General features: G+C 46.0%; 1 protein-coding gene across 5 annotated transcripts in view; it reads right to left on the bottom strand.

The window, feature by feature from the left end:
* The window catches only part of TIMM50 (translocase of inner mitochondrial membrane 50), a 173510-nt gene that overhangs the window by 114444 nt on the left and 35693 nt on the right, over window positions 1-23373 (bottom strand). Inside the window, exon 1 of one of the 5 annotated variants that reach the window (XM_068100803.2) lies at window positions 13200-13218. The exons of the other annotated variants lie outside the window; for them this stretch is intronic. The gene's annotated coding sequence lies outside the window, so the exon portion shown is untranslated. Of the gene's footprint in view, window positions 1-13199; window positions 13219-23373 lie in introns of those variants that run through there. 5 annotated transcript variants of the gene reach the window in all.

The raw sequence follows: 23373 nt of genomic DNA, 5'->3' as shown, positions 1-23373 counted from the left end.
CGGTCCCAACGATGATGGCGGCACTGAGCTGGATGGGAGTGCTAGAGGCAGAGGTTAGGTTGATGGAAGGGATGTACAAGGGAACAAAGTGAAGAGTTTTGATTGGTCCTGCGATTGTGGAGGAGTTCAATGTGAACATCGGTTTGAGTCACGGAAGCGCTCAGCCCACTCCTGTTTATCATCATGGTTATGGAGCTAGTAAACAGGAAGGTAAACATGACAGATATTCTGGGGAGGATATTGTATGCAGATGATATGGTTGTTGTGGTGGGGAATGGACGGGAGAGCCAGGAAGTACTGGCGAAGTGAAAAGAGGCATTTGAGCAACATGGGCTGAAAATGAGCATGTAGAAAACAGAGGTGATGTGGGTTGGGCAGCAGATAAAAGAAATTAATATCAGGTAAGAGTGGAAGAAGATCAGACAAGGAAATAGGTTTGAGTATCTGGGTGGAACAGTGACCAGGGATGGTAAGTCAGAGGCAGAGGTGCAGAGGAGGATTCAGGTGGTTATGAATGTGTGGAGGAGGGTGGAGTGTCAGACAGAAAGATTTCAAGGAGATTGAAAGGAAAGGTTCTGATGCTGTGCAAAACACCGGCCTACCTTTACAGTCTGGAGACGGTGGCACTGACAGAGAGACAACAGAGGCTGCAGACTTGTGAGAACAACTGGATTAGGAGGATTGATGGAGTGAAGAGGGTGGATAGAAGGAGAATGGATGAACTGAGGGAGGTGATTGGTGTGCAGATGAGCTTTACGGGGAGATTGGTGACATATTGGCTGAGATGGGCTGGACATTTGGTGTGGATGGGGAAAGAGAGAATGGTAAAGAGAGCCAATAGCTTGAGGTAACAAGGTAGGAGGAAAATAGGTAGACCACAGTTGAGATGGGAGGATTATGTGAAGAGGGATTTCAGGAAGGTGGGAGTGGTTGGAGAATGGAGAGAGTTGGCTGAGGACAGAGGGGGGTGGAGGAGTATTGTGGTCAAGGTAGGGCAGGAGCTTGGTGCCATCGTACATCTTATCATTGTATGCCCTGATAAAGGGAAGAGGAAGAGAACAACGACAACAACAGATAGTTTTTGGCCCTCTCTCAATGGTGAAGAATCACTTAAAAATCTAAAAATTCTCGTATCCGGATCCGTATTCGGATCTTCACCGAAATCTAATCGATTGATCCTCGTCACAGACACATGTCCACCAAGTTTTGTCCGAATTCGTCCACAACTTTTTGAGATATCCTGTTCACAAACAAGCAAAGCAGACAGACAGGGGTGAAAACATAACCTCCATCCACCATCGGTGGTGAAGGTAAAATATATAGTTACAGAAGCATGCAGGCTGACCTTCACTTTTGCTCACCTTCACTCTTTCATTCCCCTTTTCTCCCGCCTCTGGAACAAACTCCCCCACTCCCTTCAATCCCACTCCTCCCTCCAGGTCTTTAAAACACCTGTTCACCACCATGTCTTATCTTCCACCATCCAAAACCTTGATCTTTTCTACCCCCGCTAATTCACCCCAGATACACTTTTTTGAAATTCAAACTTCTTTCCTGGAAGTCCTTGCAGTGTCCATATGTTTTATACCTCTCCCACCTCCCCCCAAGCCCTCTCCATCCCACAGTTCTCTCGATGTCCTTGCTCTCAAATGTTGTGCTTGTGTCCTTCCCCCTCTCTCCCCATCTTGTCTACCTCTCCCCTTATTTTGTGTTTTATTTGTCGGTTTGAATTTTTGTGTGATTAATGTTAGCTCTTTCACGAGCCTCGATCTTATATCCCAAAAAAATAAAAAGGCTGCTATGATGAATAGGTATTGCCAGATCTAAGTTACAAATTGAGCAGTATTGCTGTTTTACCATCGTTTTTGCTCCAGGCACAAATGTAAACACCGACTTATTGAGCAGTACTGCAGTTTTACTATCATTCCTGTGCCAGGAATGTTTTGCAGATTGACACTTGTTTAATTACCCAAGGAAAAGCAATTAAATTAGTCCTCCAAATCAGCAAATTCCCATGGGGAGAAGCTGTTTTTAAAGACAGCTCTGAGGAATAATGGAGAATCAAATAAATAAACCAGACTCACCCCAGGACACCGAGCAAGAAGCTCCACATCAAACTTCTAAAATCTAGAACATGTCCTTCCCCATCGCAGGCAATTTGACATTCTCTCACAAAATCTCATTAAATCCAAATTAGCACTAAAACACAGTGTCAATCCCCATAATCTATTGCCGGGGGCTATATGCCTCCTGGTCGAGAAGACACCTTCCCGCAAGCCTTTTTCCAAGAGCTACTAATCCCCTGGCAAGCCCCAAGCCAGCAGCAGCACTTATTGAAAATGCAGGCTTCGTTTGGAAAATTCTGACCACGAGGAGGTGAGACAGGCTGAGCTTTCCGGAAGCACTTTTCTCAAAACCTGTCAGGTTGTCGTCAGCTTCTTCGAAGCGGCTTGAGGGTTGGCGATGCGAGAGGCAGATCCTTGGGGATGCAATTATACGCTAGACTGGTTAAAATGAAGCAATCAAAATACGAAGTAGAAATGTATTCTGCAAGTGATAAGATCTTCAACTTTATATCACACATTTATATCTCAGCTCATGGAAGCTTGGGATTTGAAATATGATGATGATGATCAATGATGATGAATGATGATGAATGATGATGATGAATGATGATGATGAATGATGATGATGAATGATGATGATGAATGATGATGATGAATGATGATGATGAATGATGATGAATGATGATGAATGATGATGATGAATGATGATGATGAATGATGATGATGAATGATGATGATGATGATGATGATGATGAATGATGAATGATGAATGATGATGATGAATGATGATGATGAATGATGATGAATGATGATGAATGATGATGAATGTTGATGATGAATGATGATGATGAATGATGATGATGGTGGTGATGGTGATGGTGGTGATGGTGATGGTGGTGATGATACGTTAAATGACTGAATGAAGAAGTACTTGACAGAAGTTAGAAGACATTTGTTCAGGTGGAAAAAGGGGGATGAAAGAATGGAGACAAAGGATAAGGGGGATACAGGATTTCTTTCAAATGAGCTATTCAACCAATTTTCTTACTTTAAAATTAAAGGCTTCACAAGCCGCACACGAATAGTATCTGAAAGCAGGAAATGTTTCAGTAATACACTAATGGGTCAAACATTAACTTATTAATAGAAAACAATATCATAATGTTGCAACAATATTCAACTTTAATAAACGTAAAATAAACACTTCCCACATCTTCCGCAGGATCCTTCGCCCAATCCTTCCAGGAGTCCTCTGCCCTTCATAAGGAATGCATTAGACCCGAATCCCGGTGTCGCTTCCCACGCTATCATCCGACAATCTTAAGCGTAGCACTCAAACACAAACAAGAGGGATAGCTTTGAAATGTGGAGCAGCACACGGTTAATGAGAGCCCGCCGTTCCGATCCACACGTGTTTGCCAAATCCTTGACGGGAAGGATCTCTCTGATGGTATTCCCGCCCAGCCCGGCATGACTTCCCTCAGATTAGACTCTTTGGGAAAGATTAGAAGCACAGCTGGTTTGAAAGTGTCCGTCTTCTCGGGGCTAAGAGGGTTAGGGGCTCGTGCAGTCTTTTTGCCAAATCGACTCGTGAACAACACTCAGTCAGCGTGAGGCTTCACAAAATCTTCCGATGCCAAGTGCCCCATTACAAATGGAAGCCTCTCCACCGTGGATGATGTCTCCGCAAAAATGTGGGAAGCTCAAAGAAAGAGGTTGAAGGATAGAGTGTAGGCATTTTAGGTTTAAGTGACGAGTGAAGCCAAATTGGTTTGTCTACAAGCTGCAGTCCATGTAGGACAGTTTAAAAAAAAAAAAGTCTGAGCCTGCACCAAAACAAACTGCACTGGAGTTGGACATGTTTATTACCTTGAAGCATACGTCACCCATGCTCGCGATTGGTAAAATGAGGAAGATACTTCCTTGGTGCTGAAATCTATCAACAGTGTTTTTCTCAAGTGAGGAAGGCTCATTCAAAAGCTTTAATTGCGTCACAAAATGGGAAACAACACATGAACGTAGCAGAGCTGCCTGCCTTATAGTCTACATAATAACATGTTTCTCTGTCTGCTCCTCCATCAAATATTGCGAGATGATGGAATCTCGTGAGCTTGTGATGTTTTCTTTTTTTTTTGATGAAAACATCTCACACACACACACACACACACACACACACACACACACACACACACACACACACACACACACACACACACACACACACACACACACACACACACACACACACACACACACACACACACACACACACACACAGACGACACACACACACACACAGACGACACACACACACACACAGACGACACACACACACACACAGACGACACACACACACACACGACACACACACACACAGACGACACACACACACACAGACGACACACACACACACACAGACGACACACACACACACAGACGACACACACACACACGGACGACACACACACACACGGACGACACACACACACACGGACGACACACACACACACGGACGACACACACACACACACGGACGACACACACACACACACGGACGACACACACACACACACGGACGACACACACACACACACGGACGACACACACACACACACACACACACACGGACGACACACACACACACACGGACGACACACACACACACACGGACGACACACACACACACACGGACCACACACACACACACGGACCACACACACACACACGGACGACACACACACACACGGACGACACACACACACACACACGGACGACACACACACACACACGGACGACACACACACACACACACACGGACGACACACACACACACACGGGGGACACACACACACACACACGGGGGACACACACACACACACACGGGGGACACACACACACACACACGGGGGACACACACACACACACGGACGACACACACACACACACGGACGACACACACACACACACACACGGACGACACACACACACGCACACACACGGACGACACACGCGCACACACGGACGACACACGCGCACACACGGACGACACACGCGCACACACGGACGACACACGCGCACACACGGACGGCACACGCACACACACGGACGACACGCACACACACGGACGACACGCACACACACGGACGACACGCACACACACGGACGACACGCACACACACGGACGACACGCACACACACGGACGACACGCACACACACGGACGACACACACACACACACGGGGGACACACACACACACACACGGGGGACACACACACACACACACGGGGGACACACACACACACACACGGGGGACACACACACACACACACACGGGGGACACACACACACACACACGGGGGACACACACACACACACACGGGGGACACACACACACACACACGGGGGACACACACACACACACACGGGGGACACACACACACACACGGGGGACACACACACACACACACACGGGGGACACACACACACACACACGGGGGACACACACACACACACACGGGGGACACACACACACACACGGGGGACACACACACACACACGGGGGACACACACACACACACGGGGGACACACACACACACACACACGGGGGACACACACACACGGGGGACACACACACACACGGGGGACACACACACACACACACACACGGGGGACATACACACACACACGGGGACACACACACACACACACGGACACACACACACACACACGGACACACACACACACACACACACACACACGGGGACACACACACACACACACGGGGACACACACACACACACACACGGGGACACACACACACACACACACACACACACACACACACACACACGGGGACACACACACACACACACACGGGGACACACACACACACACACACGGGGACACACACACACACACACGGGGACACACACACACACACGGGGACACACACACACACACGGGGACACACACACACACACGGGGACACACACACACACACGGGGACACACACACACACACGGGGACACACACACACGGGGACACACACACACACACACGGGGACACACACACACACACACACGGGGACACACACACACACACGGGGACACACACACACACACACACGGGGACACACACACACACACACACACACACACACACGGGGACACACACACACACACACGGGGACACACACACACACACACGGGGACACACACACACACACACACGGGGACACACACACACACACACACGGGGACACACACACACACACACACACACGGGGACACACACACACACACACACACACACACACACACACACACACACACACACACACACAACCGGTCCACCAAGTTTCATCCAAATCTATCCACAAATTTTTGAGATATCTAGTTCACAAACAGCCAGACAGACAGGGGTGAAAACATAACCTCCGTCCACCTTTGGTGGCAGAGGTAACAATCAAATGACATGACAATACAAATTGCAAACTTTCACAATTCCTTTTTCCTTTTGACATCATATTTTACACTTTTTCCACATGCTTTTACGCATTTTTTCTGTTTATTCCCAGACATGACCAAGGAAAGATAATTGTGAGAGACGAAAGCACAACTTGCAGCCTTTTCAAAAATAAAATAGGCTCTCCAGTAAAATGAAGGTAACAAAAGGTCATTCCTTACGTAAGCGGCAAGACAACCCGAAAAAAATCCTAGAACGCTGTTATATTTTCATATAAGCATCATCAATCTCATTCCAACAGAGTTTGCACAAAGTTGTGCCAGGCAGCGTCTTATCCAAATTGCAGAACCTGCAGGATATCTTATAGCTGGGCAAGCCTTGCCAGCTGTTGGAAACATCATGATGCATTACATAATGGCTGGGGGCAATCATTACATAATGGCTGTGGAACTTTACTTATAAAAGAAGAAGAAGAATAAGAAGAAAAACAACTAAGGACGTGTACTGCTTGCTAAACGTTAGGGTTCTGAAAGTAGCAAAAAGGCAATTTGTAGTGTTCAAGTGTTTCATTCAATATAAATAAAATAGAGGCTTTAAATATTGCAGGAAAAAACATTTCCGGAAGTTTACCACTGTTTATGCATCTTGTACACCAACTTATTTAACACGTTACATTAGTTATTTGTGCCTGTTGGTTGTGTCCTTCATGACGTCCTTAAAAACATAGTCGGGTTCGCTATGTTTTTTCGTTCAAAATCATGGTAGATTAGCAAACCTATACATTTTTGGAAACGTTATTACATGGAAAATCTGAAAATCAATGTTTACATTTGCCAATTCCGACCAATTCGATTCGACCAATTCGACCAATCGACCAATTCCATTCGACCAATTCGACCATTCGACCAATCGCTTCGATCGACCATTCGACCAATTCGATCGATTCGATTCGATCGACCATTCGACCAATTCGATTTGCCAATCAATTTGACCGACCTTTGCTTGTGTGGAACGGACTGTGAAAACGATGCGGACTATATTGTCGGATACGACACACAGGACAGTGATGACGAACTCTAAATGGCATATTCTGTAATCGTGTATGTTTGATGCCATTGACTGCCTGTGTATATTTTGTCATTGACTGCCTGTGTAGATGTGAAGTTATGCTGACTGCATGTGTATATATGATTTTGCTGACTGCCTGTGTATGTTTGGTGATATGAATTATTGTGACACATTTTGATGTTATTAACTGCCTGTACAAAATGATAACATGTATTTGATTATGCAACTTATCGCGAATATAAAGACAGTATTTTGCAATTCAAAACCTTTGATTCGTGTCTTACCATTCCCCATAGCACTAATTTGATACTTTCATTGGATTCCTTGTCCCTGAAAATATAGGTTTAGTATATTTTAAAAAGTTTTAGGGTAATTAGAGGCAGAAATAGAACAAAATATGTATTTTACAGTGGCCATTTTGAAAATCCAAAATGGCCGCCATACAGGTATCTCTCCAAATGTAAACATTGATTTTTAGTTTCCTTATGCTATAACCTTTCCAAAAATGTATAGGTTTGCTAATCTACCATGATTTTGAACGAAATATAATTTATTGACATAGTGAACCTGACTAACAGTAGGTTTTCTCTTTGGAATGATTTTCCATTTTGTTTGACTGCCAGACAGGCAGAGTAAAAAAAGTCACTCCCGTGTCCGAAGGAGGTGGTTCAGTTTGGCATTTTAATATAAAATAGGGAAAGCCTAGAAATGAACAAAACCCAGTATAATTACCCTTTAGAATTACCCTTTAGAACACATTGGAATTACCCATTGTAACCCATTGGAATTACCCTTTAGAACCATTTACAACCCATCTAGAATTACCCTTTAGAACACATTGGAATTACCCATTGTAACCCATTGGAATTACCCTTTAGAACCATTTACAACCCATCTAGAATTACACTTTAGAACCCTTTCGAATTAAACACGATGGGTTTGAAAGGTTCTTCTTCATTTTTGACAGATGGACACAGCCAACTATTGAAGCGACTTCACCGCTGAAAAGTTATCTCACTCCTCTCTGCGCTTGTGTGATCGGGACAAATTCAGTCAAGGCACTGCTAAACTGCAGGTTTATTTTCCGATTCATGTTCCCATATGTGTTCAAAATATGCCATTCAATTGAAATCAAGTTGTTCCTCGATAATAAACTGACATTTGTAGACAGGACAGACAGACAGACAGAAGTGAACCAATTCTTCAACCCGTATCTCGCTTCGCGTGTGTAGGGGTAATTATTCTTCAAAATATACAAGTTGTGGTTCCCATTAAGACACATTGGAAGAGTCCTTTCCAATCCTGATACTGAAGAACAATAGTACAGACGATATCAGGAACAGCTCATCTCATCTACCTGACTATCTTCATCAATATGTTCAACAACGCTGTATGATTGATGGGGCAGTATTTGTTTTTGCTTCTTCCATTATTAAAAAAAAGGTTTGTCAGACTGATTAGAAGACACGACAAAACACTTTTAAGAGCTTGCACAAAAAAAACTTCGCTATTAATACTAATCTCTTGCTCTTCTTCTTAACAACAGTACTTTATTAATGAGTGATGCGGATAACACCTAGCTTGAGTGATGTTAATGACATTTAAAAAAACAGAATAAACAAAACCAGGTTCAAAATGTGATGCAATTTTGTAAATGAGGAAGTACATGTGGTGGTCACAGATTCTACAAAGTTTATTTCAGGAGTTTTGCTTTTCTAAGATGCCTTTTTTTCTTTTTTGTATACAAAGTCGAGGTTCGTGGAAGAGCTAGAACAAAGAGATTGGGACGCAACAGAACAAAAGGAACAGCAGAAAGGGAAGGGGGAAACATCAACAGTAGGGCCGAGGAGCAAAATAGATGGAGACAGGCAAACAAGGGATGCGGGTGAGAATGAGTGGAAGAGGCAGACGCAGAAGGCAGACAAGACGAAGGGAAAGAGATAGGCCCATAGACTGTTTCATCGTGGCAGATTTTTATTTTTATTTTTTTATTTTTTTTTGTTGTTGTTGTTGTTGTATACAAGATCGAGGCTCGTGAAAGAGCGAACATTAATCACACAGAAAGACAAACAGACACACAAAACAAATAACATCGGGAGCGGTAGACAAGATGGGGAGAGAGGGGGAATGACACAAACACAACATTTGAGAGCAGGGACCGAGAGACATGGAGACATCGAGAGAACTGTGGGAGGGAGAGGGCTTTGGGGGGGAGGTATGGGAAGGGGGGGGGGGGTGGGAGAGGTATAAAACATATGGACACTGCCAAGACTTCCAGGAAAGAAGTTGGAATTTCAAACAAGGTGGATCTGGGGTGAATTAGTGGGGGTAGAAAAGATCAAGGTTTTGGATGGGGGAAGATAAGAGATGGTGGTGAACAGCTGTTTTGAAGACCTGGAGGGAGGAGTGTGATTGAAGTGAGTGTGGGAGTTTGTTCCAGAGGCAGGAGAAAAGAGGAATGAAAGAGTGAAGGTGAGCAGAGAGCCGAGATTTCGGCAGTTTAACGATCAGAGGGTGGCTGGCAGATCTTGTGCGACCTGTAGGAATATTTGGGGGACAGAGCACAGAGAGAGCTGGGGGAGCAAGGCCGGAGAGGAGTCGGTAGAAGACAGAAAGACCACCTACCTGCCTGCGGTGGAGTGAGTGAAAGGCCCTCAGAGATAGCTTCATCGCGGGAGATTCCAATGATTCTGAAAGCTTTGGATTCAACAGCGTGAAGCCGAGCCAGGTGTGAGGCAGGAGCACCAGCCCATAGGGGAGAACAGTATTCCATTGAGCTGCGGATGAAAGCCTTGTATGTGGTGAGGAGCTCAGGTGTGCCTAGGAAGGACTTCGCACGACGGAGGATGCCCAGTCGGCGACTGGCTTTGGAGGCCAGCTTGGAAATGTGGTTTTCCCAAGAAAGATCATGGCAGATGGTGAGACCCAAAAGCTTGAGCGACAGAACTTCTTGGAGAGGATTGTTGAGAAAGTAGATGGGAGGGTTGTCCAGTCGATCTTTTCGGAGAGACATAGTAAGAGTGTGAGATTTGTCAGGATTGAAAGACATGTTCCACATGTTTGACCAGTCTGTGATTTTGTCCAGGTCTTCAGAGAGTGAGGAGGCTGCAGACTGCCGATCTGAGGGAAGAGGAATGGAGCGGCAGAGAGTGGAGTCATCAGCAAAGAGATACAGAGGATTTTCCAGAGAGTCGGAGAGATCATTGATAAAGACCAGAAAAAGCACAGGGCCCAGCACACTGCCTTGGGGAACTCCAGCCTGAACGGGAAGGGGAGATGAGAGAAATCCATTCAGGGCCACACGTTGACTACGACCAGAGAGGAAGTCCGCAAGCCATGCATGGAGATTTCCATGGATAGCATAGGAGGAGAGTTTGGTGAGCAGAGCTGGGTGCCAGACCGTATCGAAGGCACGTGATATGTCAAGGGAGACAGCTCTGATTTCCTGTTTGGCATTGAGGACCTCCATCCATTGTTGAGACAGCAGAAGCAGCATGTCCAGAGTAGAGTGACCTGGTCTGAAACCAAATTGATGATCAGAGATCAAGCCATTGGAGAAGAGGAAAGATTTCATATCCAAAGCAATGATGGATTCCATGACTTTGCTGATAATTGGGAGCACGCTGATTGGTCTGTAGTTGCAAGGATCTGTTTTTGCACCTTTTTTGTGTAAAGCGGTAATGTTTGCTGATTTCCAGGATGCTGGCAGATGACCTTGAGCAAAGGATAGGGTGAAAAGAACAGAGAGAGGGTGAGATAGAGCGGCAGAGCAGGATTTTAGGACCCGTGGGCTGATGCCATCTGGTCCAGTTGCAGAATCAGAGTCGAGGTTTGACAAAAACTCCTCCACCTTGTCAGGAGAGAAGGTCACAGAGTCCAGGAGCAGTTTGGTTCGACTGGGAAAGGTGGGAACAGAGAGAGATGGGTTTGGGACTAAGGATTTTGAGGCAAACACAGAGTTGAGGCATTCGGCTTTGTCACGTGCGATGTCAACTGTGTGGCCATTTGAGGTAAGGGAGGGGATGGAGGGGGAACAAACACCAGAAACGGATTTGACCAGACGCCACCAGGATTTGGAGGAAGGAGACAGGTTTGAGAGTTCATTCTTGAGTGAGGAGAGATAGTGCTTCCTGGCACTCCTGAGGGTAGACACACACTTGTTCCGAGCTTGGTGGAAGGAACTGAGATTTCCTTGGAAGGTGGAAGGAATTGATATTTCAATATTCCTGAAGACCATAGTTTCCACACCATCAAGCTTATCAAGGTGTGAGGCAGGGGCACCAGTCCAGAGGGGAAAGCAGCACTCCAGCAAGCTGTGGGCCAAGGGATGATAAGGGCCTTATAGATGGATACGAGTTAAGATGTGCCAAGGAAGGACTTTGTGTGATGAAGGTTGCCCATTCGGCGGCTGACTTTGGAGGCCACTTTGAAATGTGGCTTACCCAAGAAGATCATGGCTGATGTTGCACACACGAGTTTGAGTGACTGAACTTCAAGAGGATTGTTAAGAAAGTACATGGTGGGGTTTGACAGATGATCCTTTCGGAAAGATGAAGAGTGAGTGCGGAAACTGAGAGAGGGAGCGGCATGAGAAAACTGAAATGGGGATGAGCGGGGGATCCCGAGAGGGGGTGGGCGGGGGATCCCGAGAGGGGATGGGCGGGGGATCCCGAGAGGGTATGGGTGGGGGAACCCGAGAGGGAGCAGGAATGGGGTGGGGGGGGGGGGTTGGGAACGTGAGAGTGGGTGAGATGGGTGGAGAAGCTGAGATGGAGTGGGACGGAGGGGAAGCTGAGAAGGGGAAGGATATCAACATGGAGGGGTTTGATACCATTAATGGACATGAATGGGAATTGACTGTATTGTGCACACAATCTTTGCAAAATAGATTTCTCAGGATTCCCAAACTGGACATATGGAGACGGACTTCATGGGCAGAGTGGAAAATACATTTTCCATTGAAGGGACGATGGTAGGACTGGTAGGTGGAGCTGGGGGTATGAGAGGAGGGTGGATGAACTAAATATTTAGGAGTTAAATTATTTTTGAGAAATATCCCTTGTGAAAAAGGATTAGAGGAGAAGAGATTGTGGTGAAGATGAAGAGGAATGCCTGGGTTGTTTTTGACAGAGTAGTAAGAAGAGTGAGGGTTTTTAAGATGCATATTAAGTGTTTAAAAATATTATTACAATCTTTCAAAGGAAGAAATGTTTTGTTGAATAAAGATACAAGTTGGGGATACTAAAAAGAGAAGGGATATCGAATGATGGAGGAATGAATGAAGGAGGATCGAGTTTGTGGTTTTGTGCAGGGAGGAAAGTGGAGAAGACATTGTTGTTTATGGTTTATTTTTGGAGCGAAGAGAGGATAAGGATTCAAGCTGAGGGATCAAAAATGACAATACTCCGGACAAATTAAGTGAAAATGAAGCATGTGGGGTCACAGCAGAGACAGAAGCAACATGCCGACGAGCCGAGCCCGAGGCGACAAGGACGGACTTTAACGGGGACATAAATTTGACAATTCCTAGGTACGTTTTGACACTGAAAATTGTCCGAAACCAGGACCAACGAGAACGGCATTCGGTGGAGCTCATACCTCGCTGGGCTGAACAGTTTCGATGTTGGATCCCGCTGATAGGCGGGATATGCTTCCGGAACTTAATCAAAATCTAATCGGATTGTTTTTCTTGTCACTTAACCAACTCATCCACATAGTTTTGTCATAACTTGTCCACAACTGTTTGAAATATCATGCTATGTATCGTTTTTGTCCCCATCTCTCAATGATGAAGAATCGCTTACAAAACTAAAAAAAAAAAAAAAAAATTACGTCTGGATTCAGATCGTCACCGAAATCTAATAATAACAATAAATTTGTCCTCGTCATACATCCAACCTGTCCACCAAATGTTGTTTGAATCGGTTAATAACTTTTTGAGATATCCTCCTCACAGACAAACAGAAAGGTGTGAAAACATAACTTCCGTCCAACTTGGGTGACAAAGGTAACACCACAGGAATTTGTTTGTTTTTTATAAGGGAAAGGAGCCGGCGAGGATGGGGAGGGAGGAGCAAGTGCGAGGGATGTTGTTAGAGTGGATCCTCGACCCACTCCAAAGAGTGGGTCGAGGGCGAAGGGCGAGTGGGTCGAGGGCGAGGGGCGGGTGGGTCGAGGGCGAGGGGTCGAGGGCGAGGGGTCGAGGGCGAGGGGTCGAGGGCGAGGGGTCGAGGGGTCGAGGTCGAGTGGGTCGAGGGGTCGAGTGGGTCGAGGGGTCGAGTGGGTCGAGGGGTCGAGTGGGTCGAGGGCGAGGGGCGGGTGGGTCGAGGGCGATGGGCGAGTGGGTCGAGGGTGAGGTGCAAGTGGGTCGAGGGCGAGGAGCGAGTGGGTCGAGGGCGAGGAGCGAGTGGGTCGAGGGCGAGGGGCGGGTGGGTCGAGGGCGAGGAGCGGGTGGGTCGAGGACGACGGGCGGGTGGGTCGAGGGCGAGTGGGTCGAGGGCGAGGGGCGGGTGGGTCGAGGGGCGAGTGGGTCGAGGGCGAGGAGCGGGTGGGTCGAGGGGCGAGTGGGTCGAGGGCGACGGACGAGTGGGTCGAGGGCGAGGAGCGAGTGGGTCGAGGGCGAGGAGCAAGTGGGTCGAGGGCGAGGAGCGAGTGGGTCGAGGGGCGAGTGGGTCGAGGGCGACGGATGAGTGGGTCGAGGGCGAGGAGCGAGTGGGTCGAGGGCGAGGAGCGAGTGGGTCGAGGGCGAGGAGCGAGTGGGTCGAGGGCGAGGAGCGAGTGGGTCGAGGGCGAGGAGCGAGTGGGTCGAGGGCGAGGAGCGAGTGGGTCGAGGGCGAGGAGCGAGTGGGTCGAGGGCGAGGAGCGAGTGGGTCGAGGGCGAGTGGGTCGAGGGCGAGTGGGTCGAGGGCGAGTGGGTCGAGGGCGAGTGGGTCGAGGGCGAGTGGGTCGAGGGCGAGTGGGTCGAGGGCGAGTGGGTCGAGGGCGAGTGGGTCGAGGGCGAGTGGGTCGAGGGCGAGTGGGTCGAGGGCGAGTGGGTCGAAGGCGAGTGGGTCGAGGGCGAGTGGGTCGAGGGCGAGTGGGTCGAGGGCGAGTGGGTCGAGGGCGAGTGGGTCGAGGGCGACAGGCGAGTGGGTCGAGGGCGACAGGCGAGTGGGTCGAGGGCGACAGGTGAGTGGGTCGAGGGCGACGGGCGAGTGGGTCGAGGGCGACGGATGAGTGGGTCGAGGGCAATGGATGAGTGGGTCGAGGGCGACGGATGAGTGGGTCGAGGGCGACGGATGAGTGGGTCGAGGGCGATGGATGAGTGGGTCGAGGGCGATGGATGAGTGGGTCGAGGGCGACGGATGAGTGGGTCAAGGGTGACGGATGAGTGCGTCGAGGGCGAGGGAGGAGTGGGTCGAGGGCGAGGGAGGAGTGGGGTCCAGTGTGAGGGAGGAGTGGGGTCCAGTGTGAGGGAGGAGTGGGGTCCAGTGTGAGGGAGGAGTGGGATCCAGTTTAAGGGAGGGGTGTCATTCACAAGTCAGGCCGGGGCTTGAGGAGCGGAGAAGAGTCAGTGTGGAGGGAGAAATTGTACCAAATCACTCGCCAAATTTTCAACTTTATTGATTAAAAATGATGCATGAATGCCCCGAACACTGCTGGTCATGCCAATGTATGAATCCATCTGCAGATGGAGCCAGTACCACGTCTGATCACGACGATTTACGAATATTTGATGTTAAAAAGAAAAATCGTTCACAAGCGAATTCAGCAATTCATTTCTTCTTTGTATAGGGAAAGGCAAAATAGCTATTGTGGAGCATGTGTGGGGCTGTGGGCGCTATGCAGTTCTAGCGCGATACACTTCCGGATGCAAGAGCATTTCAGGGATGATGTAAAAATGTCACATGTGTTCTCCGTCGTCCGAGCGACGGGTTGTGGAGGTGGGGAAGTAAGGGTACCAAACAGATCTGAAATATACACTACCGTTTTCATTTCATTCAAAGCTTTTATTCAAGTAAACAGTGATGGATACGTGTTTTGAGAAACCAAATTTATTCATTAGACCAAACATGAAACTCTTTTGCACTGGATCTTTAAGATTAGGGGGCCATCTATTCTTTCCTCGGTTTAATAAGATCTATTTCTGCTGAATACAAATCAAAAATTAAGGCAGTACCAATGCGTAGCATAACCGTAAAGGGTGCAGTCGTTATCTTTATTGTACCAACCAACTGATAAAGAAGCAAATTTTGATCGAGAAATGTGAGTTCTGTTCATTGAAAGGCCTGTTTCAAATTTCAAAAAGAAATCCTACAATGCATGATAACATCAAAGCCTACACAACCAGAATGGCCGCTGAGGCCATCTGAAACAACAGAAAAGCGTTTATACAACAAACGCGCAGACAAGGTCGTTTTTAGTGACCTGTTCATGCAGACATATTCCATAATGCTAATCTACAAGCCTCGACAGAGTAACACCTCCAATGTTTTTCAGCACTTTTTATACATTTGTTCATAATTTTTCTTAACATCAAAGGCAGTTAAATATCTGTTCAAACCAACTATTCAGGAAATGCTCAGAGCAGGATGCAGGGAGGGTGGCCAACTCAAATAACGATCACTCAAAAAGACTACCTAACTAATTAATCTTCCTTTCAATCTTAACTTATCACCAAAAGAAGCTTTTTGAAGGAATGTCAAGCATAATGTGAGCACAATCAACCTATGCAATAGTCTATGACTTTGATCGTGATATATATTACAATTATTGACACTAAATACAAACCAATCAATTCCAAATGGAATGAAACATCTATCGGCAGTGCAATGACGCCCTCTACTGGTAAGGAAGTGACCTTGGGAAACTGGACAATAACACATGGGCTGCCATATGATATCGGAGGGTCAGACAGTCTTAGTTGTTGACTCGGGTCAATTTTATATTTGCAACTTGACTTGGAAATAAAACCGCACCAGTGTCCGAAGGAAGCGGTTCAGTTTGGCATTTTTAATATGAAATAGGCAAAACCTAGAAACCATTGAAACCTTTTAGAATTACACTTTAGAACCCTCTAGAATTACACTTTAGAACCCTCTAGAATTACACTTTAGAACCCTCTAGAATTACACTTTAGAACCCTCTAGAATTACACTTTAGAACCCTCTAGAATTACACTTTAGAACCCTCTAGAATTACACTTTAGAACCCTCTAGAATTACACTTTAGAACCCTCTAGAATTACACTTTAGAACCCTCTAGAATTACACTTTAGAACCCTCTAGAATTACACTTTAGAACCCTCTAGAATTACACTTTAGAACCCTCTAGAATTACACTTTAGAACCCTCTAGAATTACACTTTAGAACCCTCTAGAATTACACTTTAGAACCCTCTAGAATTACACTTTAGAACCCTCTAGAATTACATTTTAGAATCCTTTAGAAATAAACACAGTGGGTTAGAAAGGTTCTCATTTTTGACAGAGGGATGGACGGAAGGGCATAGTCAAATATTGAAGTGGCTTCACCGCTTAAAAACGGCAATTGGCTTGATGTGACACTTGCTGTTTTTGACGTGACTGGCTTATGACTTGTCGACAATCTTCATTCTCCCCACAAAAATACCATCGACATTTGTTTTGAAATCTGGGTGGTGGCACCACACCATACTACACCTCCTCATTTGGATGCCAATTCACTGCCGTTTTGGTGTGCAACCATCAGCTGCGGCTCATTTAACACCTACGAGTACTTTTCCTTTGATAGCAAAACAAGATCGTACCTATCCGACTTCTGGGTGAACCAAAAAAGTGGGCCTGAGTAAATTATAATAGCCTTCAAATTTTTCATTCAAACCTTTTCATTTTTACATGTCCGAACTGAGTTAAGGGAGACTGTATCTGCCAAGGTTCTTGAATCTGACATTCACATGCCATGTCATGGACACTTGAAGAAAAGTAGTTTTCTGTGGAAAACTATCTGCAGCCAAATTCATTCTTACAAAAGAGGAGCCTGTTCTGCACACATTTTACAACAAGGAAAGAAAGCACCCTGCAAGTCTCAAATTCAAAGGTTTGTGAAAACCTTAGACAGCATGGCAGTGAATTCACCAAACAGAGGTGGCCACCCTAGCCGACCAACATCAAGAAGGTCACCCAAGAGTATTGCTACTGTTGCTGACTCAGTCATCGCAGTCTCAATACATTTATTTTGCACCGCTGTGAAGAACTCAACTCAAAGAAAGCTTGACGAGAATTCTGATAGCAGTGCAATAGTGTATATAAGTCATCAATAACTTTGCTCGGTGTGCGGCCCTCTGCATTGAGAAAAATGATGCCCATTTGTAGCATATCATCAATCATCAAGACTGGTGTTGGCTTAAGAGTTAAGGTGGCTGGCCTAAGATCATAAAGTCTTGAGTTTGAGCCCGTCGTTCCATTAAATAACAACAAGAGGGTTGACTCAACCTGTCATCATTACGAGGTCAGCAAAATGAATACCAGCTAACTGCAAACATGGGGCACTACATCAATGGCACAGCAGCATTCCCAGCAATGATGCAACCAGCAGCCAAAGGCTGCATACAAAATAGTAATAATAATAATAACAATAATAAAACATTGACATCATCAGCAATTTCATTGTAAAATTGTCAAATGTCTTTGTCGACAACTGAAATTTTCAGTGATATCCTGCTACTAGTAAGTAATATGACTTGCAGATTTTATTACGTTTGATTGAATAATATTAAAGTTATTAAACTTTCCTGGGGCCCACTTTTTTGGAGTCACCCTGTAAATAAAATAAGGCAATTCTTTTTATGTGTGTGTGTATACAACAACAACAACAACAACAACAACAACAACATGCATTTTAAGGCCATTTTCCCTGCTAGAGCGGGGGTTAGCCTTGCAGTCAACCGTGACAATCTTCTCCATTTTGACCTATTTTCTGCATCTCTCCTTGTTAACCCCCTTGCCCGCATTTCTTCTTCCACCATCTTTAGCCAAGTCTTTCTCAGTCTTCCCTGTCCTCTACTTCCTTCTACATTCATTTCCATCACTCTTCTCAACCAGTCACTTTTATCGTTCCTCAACACATGACCAAACCATCTCAACCTGTTCCTCTTCACAGCATCAATCACAGGCTCTATTCCCATCATCTTTCGCAATTCATCATTTGTCTTCCTCTCTCTCAACGATACTCCGCACATCCACCGAACCATTTGCATTTCCACCCAGCCTTCGTTGCTGCTCTACGTTCATTACCCATGTCTCGCTCCCATAAATCACAACACTTCTCACACATACAGCATACACCTTTCCCTTCAGCTTCAACGACACTCCCCTCCTCGGCAGCACGCCACTCAGTTCCCGAAACTTCTTCCATGCACATCTCACTCTAGCAACCGTTGCCGAGTCTGATCCACCTTCTCCATTCAGCATGTCTCCGAGGTAGCAAAATGTTTTCACACCTTCCAGCTTCCGTCTCCAAGATCCAACTCAACATTTCCTCCATCTGCAGCTCCCTCTGTGCACACCTTACATTTGAATGTAGCTGCCACACTGGTTAATGACCCTCTCAGACCACTACATTTTTGATGAACCCACTCAGCGCACATTGTACATTGAATGGAGTTCACTCCGACACCCTTCCTGCACAAAGCGCAGGGCCACTTCCCAGTTCTTTCCACCTCACCACATGCTTTACCACTTGCCATCACCTTCGTCTTTCCGATATTCACCTTCAGACCTTTTGTCTCCATACATTCCTTCCACTTGATCATCTTTTCCTTCAGTGCATCCATACTTTCCGCAATCAACACCAGATCATCTGCATACAACAACTCCAATGGTAAACCCTCCTTTACGTTCTGAGCCAGCACCTCCATCACAGCTACACATAGTAGTGGACTTAGTACCGTCCCCTGATGCACTCCCACCTTCACCTCAAACTCACCACTGTTCCCGTCCTTCGTCCTTACAGCTGGGCGCGCTCTTTTGTACATTGCCATCACTACTCTGATCAACCATTCCTCCACTCCTAACTTCCTCAATGCCCATGTCAATACTTCGCGTGGAACCCTATCAAATGCTTTCTCCAGATCAACAAACCCAAGAAACAACTTCTTCCTCTTCTCCATGTACTTCTCCTGCAACTGCCTCACAATAAAGAGTGCGTCTGTCATTCCTCTTCCTGGCATAAATCCAAACTGCATTTCGTCGATCTTCACCTTCTTCCTTATCCTCCTCTCCAACACCCTTTCTAATACCTTCATTCCATGCTCCAATAACTTTATCGCTCGGTACGAGCCACACTCCACAGGGTCACCTTTCCCCTTGTATAGAGGGACGATGGTACTCAGTTCCCAATCCACTGGAATGCGGCCTTCTTTCACCACCAGATTACAGAGCTCTGTCATTCTCTTCACACCCCAACTTCCTGCTACCTTCAACATATCTTCCACAACTCCAGTCGGCTCTCCCGCTTTTCTACTCTTCATTGCTTTTATCGCTTCCTCAACTTCCTTCTCAGTTATCTTCTCTGCCGGTCCTAAAACTGGGTTACTCTCTATGTTGCCATCCCATTCATTCTCTGTATTCAACAGCATTTCCATATATCTTTTCCATCTTCCTTTAATTCCATCTGGGTCCACAACGATTTGTCCCACTTCATCCTTCAAGCAACTCACCCCCATCACATCACACCTCTCTTTCGCTATCTGCTTTGCAATCCTGAATACCGCTCTCTGACCCTCTTCCGAATCCAAGCGTTCTCCGAACATTTTCCTACATGCCTCATGTGCGTTTGCTACCTCTTTCTTTGCAGCCTTCTTGGCTGCCTCATAACTTTCATGCTCTGCTTTTTCTGCTCCCGTACCCTTCGCCTTCTGCCACTCCTGGAACTTCTTCCTCTTCTCGTCAATCCTCTTTCCACCTTCATCATCCCACCACCATGTTTCCGAGTGCCTTGGTGGTCCTCGTAAACGTAAAGTTTGACAAAGATGTCTGAAAACGTTGGCAAGTTATCACATTCAAAGACAAACAAACAAATAGGCATCAGGCGGTATCTGACAGGTATGACGAAAATCGAGAGAAACAATAATTACCTGTGCCAGCGAAGGTGGATGATGGTTATGTTTTCACCCCTGTCTGTTTGATCGTGTTTGTTAGTTCGTCTGTTTGTGAACAAGATATCTCAAAAAGTTGTGGATGGATTTGGACGAAATTTGGCAGATAGGTAGTGTATGTGACAAGGACGAAATGATTACATTTTGGTGAAGATCCGGGTTCGGATCGTCGATTTTTTTGAAGCGATTCTTCAGCATTGGGAGATCGGGCCAAAAACGATATATACCAGGATATCTCAAAAAGTTATAGACGGATTTGGATGAAACTTGGTGGACAGGTTGTGTGTCTGACAAGGACAAATAGATTAGATTTTGGTGAAGATCTGAATATGGATTCGGATACGATAATTATTTAATTTTAAAGTGATTCTTCACCATTGAGAGATCAGGCGAAAAGGGATATCTATATAATAATAGCATAAGGACTGGACTTTGTTATCCCTTTTACGCCGCACCCAGTGACCCGATGCCCACGGCACTAATGGATTTACGATCTACGAACCGCGCTCTTTGTTTATCACGTACAGCCATACTCGAAAAATCTGAATTAGCCGATGTTGGGGCCCAAAAGCTTCCGATTAACTGCCGATACGACGCTATCTTACGACGCCATCGTATTGGCATCTGCTGGGCGAAGGCGAAGCAAGCCGTCCGCTGATTGGACAGGCGAAGGCGACAGCAAGGCGTCCACTGAGTGGACAATCCAGAGCATGCATTTGTGCCGGTGTCGGCGATCGTTGTTCATATACGCACTCTTCATTCTCATCTTTCTTCCTAACTCTTGCTCGGACAAGCAAACCCCTATGCCATCCATAATGGTACACTCTATCCATACACCACATCCTCCCTTCCGTGGACGTTCCACGGGTTTCAGCTAGTCTATATAATAATAGCGTAAGGACTCGACTTTGTTATCCCTTTTACGCCGCACCCAGTGACCCGATGCCCACGGCACTAATGGATTTACGATCTACGAACCACGCTCTTTGTTTATCACGTACAGACATACTCGAAAAATCTGAATTAGCCGACGTTGGGGCCCAAAAGCATCCGATTAACTGCCGATACGACGCCATCTTACGACGCCATCGTATTGGCGTCTGCTGGGCGAAGGCGAAGCAAGCCGTCCGCTGATTGGACAGGCGAAGGCGAAAGCAAGCCGTCCACTGAGTGGACAATCCAGAGCATGCATTTGTGCCGGTGTCGGCGATCGTTGTTCATATACGCACTCTTCATTCTCATCTTTCTTCCTAACTCTTACTCGGACAAGCAAATCCCCTATGCCATCCATAATGGTACACTCTATCCATACACCACATCCTCCCTTCCGTGGATGTTCCACGGGTTTCAGCTAGTATAACATGATATTTAAAAAAGTTATGGACGAGTTGTGACTAAACTTGGTGGGTGAGTTGGCGAGGTGACAAGAACAAGCCGATTAGATTTTGGTTCAGGTCCGAATGCAGATCCGGCCATCAGTGGGATTGAAAACAAACTGTTCAACCTGGCAGAGGTATGCGCTCTACCGAGTGCCCTTCTAGTTGATAGATTAATTGATTGTGTAATTAAGATAAATGAATAATAATCGTAAAATAATTAATTTCTCAATTGGCTAGTGGCACACCTAAACCACCACTGACTGCTTCATCCGAATCCGTAACGTTTTCAAAATTGATGATGTAATTCATCGAATAATGAAATAATTGATTAATCGATTCATCAACAAATCAAAAATATCCTTTATAGCCAAATCACTTGGTCACTGACATGGTCAAATATCAGCTTCGTAGCTCAAACGGTGCCTGAGATATTACCCAGACAAGACAGAAAATAAATAAGTACTTAATAAATCAACAATATTTAAGTAATTAATCAATCAATTTATTCATCAAAAAATAAAAAAATCTTTTGTTTTGCCCAAAGCACTTGTTCACTGTTGTGCCCAAACTTCAGCTTCCTCGCTAAAAGGATGGCTGAGATATCGCCCAGACAAACAAAGAACCTTGACCATTGACCTTGACCATTGACATATTTAGTCAACAAACATTGACAGCCTCACTTTTTTCATTTGGAATCATCTGGTAACGTTTGACAAAGATAGCTGAAAGCGTTCGCAAGTTATCACACTCACAGACAAACAAGCAACAAACAAACAAACAAGACAGACAGACGACAGACATAACAAAAAAGAAAGGACGTCGGGCGGTGATGTCAAAAATCAGTGTCCCACTGGTAACCACCTACTTCCATACCTCATCCCAATTGCCAAGTATTTTGAATAATGCCCTTCCTTTCCTCAATCAATCAGAAACACTCTGCACCACATTTCCTCAAACCACACTGACATTTTGACGTGGTCAGACATACAAGGACCATTTAGTAAAAGCAAAGCACCCACAGCCAAACAGCAAAGAAAATAAGATTCCAGGCTTCCATAAATGCACAGCAAACAAATGTATCATTCACAAACATGTATTAGAAGGAAACAAATTCCACAGTTCTAGCACAAGACAAAAGTTCCCCATCACCTCCTATATGGACTGTAAATCTACATGGGTCATACACCTCATGACTTGTCAAAAATGTACTAAATATGTTGGAAAAACTGAGAACACACTCGACACACGCTTTAATAACACACGGTCATAGATCAGTAAC

This window comes from Myxine glutinosa, chromosome 9, assembly GCF_964187855.1.
Source record: "Myxine glutinosa chromosome 9, kmMyxGlut1.1, whole genome shotgun sequence".
NCBI classification, from domain to species: domain Eukaryota; kingdom Metazoa; phylum Chordata; class Myxini; order Myxiniformes; family Myxinidae; genus Myxine; species Myxine glutinosa.
Note: the sequence above shows the minus strand (reverse complement) of the source record. Positions and strands in the feature narration are given on the sequence as shown.